We start from the raw sequence: 1,904 nt of genomic DNA on the forward strand, positions 1-1,904 counted from the left end.
AATATCTATTATTAATGCACATAGTGTATTCTATAGCTGCCAGGTTTAAGGGGGTTTTTTTGTCTTATTTTTAGGAAACTGTAAGTTAAAACTTACATATTATCACCCTCTGAAAAGCCCACATTCTATCACAGTGCTGTATGGTCAGATTTAACCACCTAAATTTTTAAACACTTGGATCAAGTCATAACCAGTTTTACTGCAAAAGAACCCTGTACACATTTATATCAGTTCTAGTATCTTACAATTTTAACTACTCAAGTCATTAACATACAATTATCATGTATACATACATAAAGCATGCATTATTAATTCTGAGCAACAATGCTCACTCATATCATTGCATTATGTAAATAGTCCCTTTTCCCATTCATCCTAAGTGAAAGATGAAATGACATATGTAAAAATGCAAGATATTATAAACAAGTTTTTACAGAAAAAGGTCACAAATTAAACTAATGTATTTTATAGAATTTGGTGCAAAACACCATAAAAATGCCTTCACTTAAGATTTTTCTCCTCGTATGCTGTGAGTCAACTTAGGGTCTTTGGACAATATAGTAAACTCTCGTGGAAGGGATGGCATGCAGGTTAGTATCTTCAAAGAGATCCACCAAATATATTTCACTAGCCTCCTGAAGAGCACCAAAAGTTGCACTCTGGAGTCTCAAGTCTGTTTTGAAGTCCTGAGCAATCTCATTCGCTGAACACTGGAAAGGAAGATTTCTCATCTAAAATTTTGTTGACTTCTAATAAAGGTAAATCTCATGAAGGGCCAGTACTAGGCAGGTAACAGTGAGTGTTCTTGACCCTGCCAGTAGAAGATGCACTTTTCCTGGCAGCCTTTTTGGACAGCTGTTTGTGTGCAGTTTTCCCACCAGAGGACTTAGGAGCAGTCTGCTTTGTACAGGCCATCTTGTCTTCCCGAATGAACAGTTGATATTTCCTGTATTAGATTAACTGCTGCTGCTGCTTCTGTCCATTCAACCATGTATGTATATATTCACCTCACTCTTAGTAAGTCTGGGAATACTCCCACTCTGATCAACAACCTAACCACTCTGCCAGGAACTATTTTTACGAAGAAAATCCAATAAAACAGGTAAAACGTTGATTAATTTGATTAAAAATAAAAATAATTCAGATTGCCAGTATCAAAAAAGAAAAGGGTAAATTCACTACCAATGAAGAGGAAATTAAAGCAATATTTAAAGACATTTTGTCCACATGTATGCCACTAAATTTGGCAATGTAAGGGAAAGATGAATATTTGCAAAAAAAATAATAATAATAAATTGCCCAGATTATGAGAAGAGGAAATAAAGTATTTAATACTTAAATAAGCTCATATTACAAAAAAAAAAAATCAACAATCCATCAGTGAATTCCCTAAGAAAAAACCTCCAGGGCCAAATGAACTTACAAGTGAATTTTACCAAACATTTAAAGAACAATTATTTCCAATACCATATAAACTATTAGGAAAAAACAAACTAGGCTAAGAAGAGGTCCTACCAACTTTCTTTCATGACAAAAATATGGTGCTGAGATCTAAACCAGGAAAAGTCAATACAGAGAAAGACGGTCATAGAACAGTTCACCTAAAAATATCAATGCCAAAAATTAAATAAATTATTAATGAAGAGATTACAGCAATTTATCACAAGGATACTACACTATGACCAGGTAGTATTTATAGGAAAACTATCAATATACTTGACTATATCAATAGAAAACCTAACAGAAATCATTTTATAGGAATAGTTACAGATGCAGAAAATATTTTTGAGAAAATAAGGCACCCATTCCTATATTCTCTTACTGTTAAAGCTAACATTTCTAGTAACATAACGAATAGCAATGGTGATAATAGATATTCTTGTTCATCCAAGAAATATTTGGAA

General features: G+C 33.0%; 1 pseudogene; it reads right to left on the bottom strand.

The window, feature by feature from the left end:
* Positions 1 to 505: 505 nt before the first annotated feature.
* LOC140498524 (histone H3.3 pseudogene) lies at positions 506 to 915 on the bottom strand (annotated as a pseudogene).
* Between the last annotated feature and the right edge of the window lie 989 nt (positions 916 to 1,904).

Source organism: Notamacropus eugenii, chromosome 4, assembly GCF_028372415.1.
Source record: "Notamacropus eugenii isolate mMacEug1 chromosome 4, mMacEug1.pri_v2, whole genome shotgun sequence".
NCBI classification, from domain to species: Eukaryota; Metazoa; Chordata; class Mammalia; order Diprotodontia; family Macropodidae; genus Notamacropus; species Notamacropus eugenii.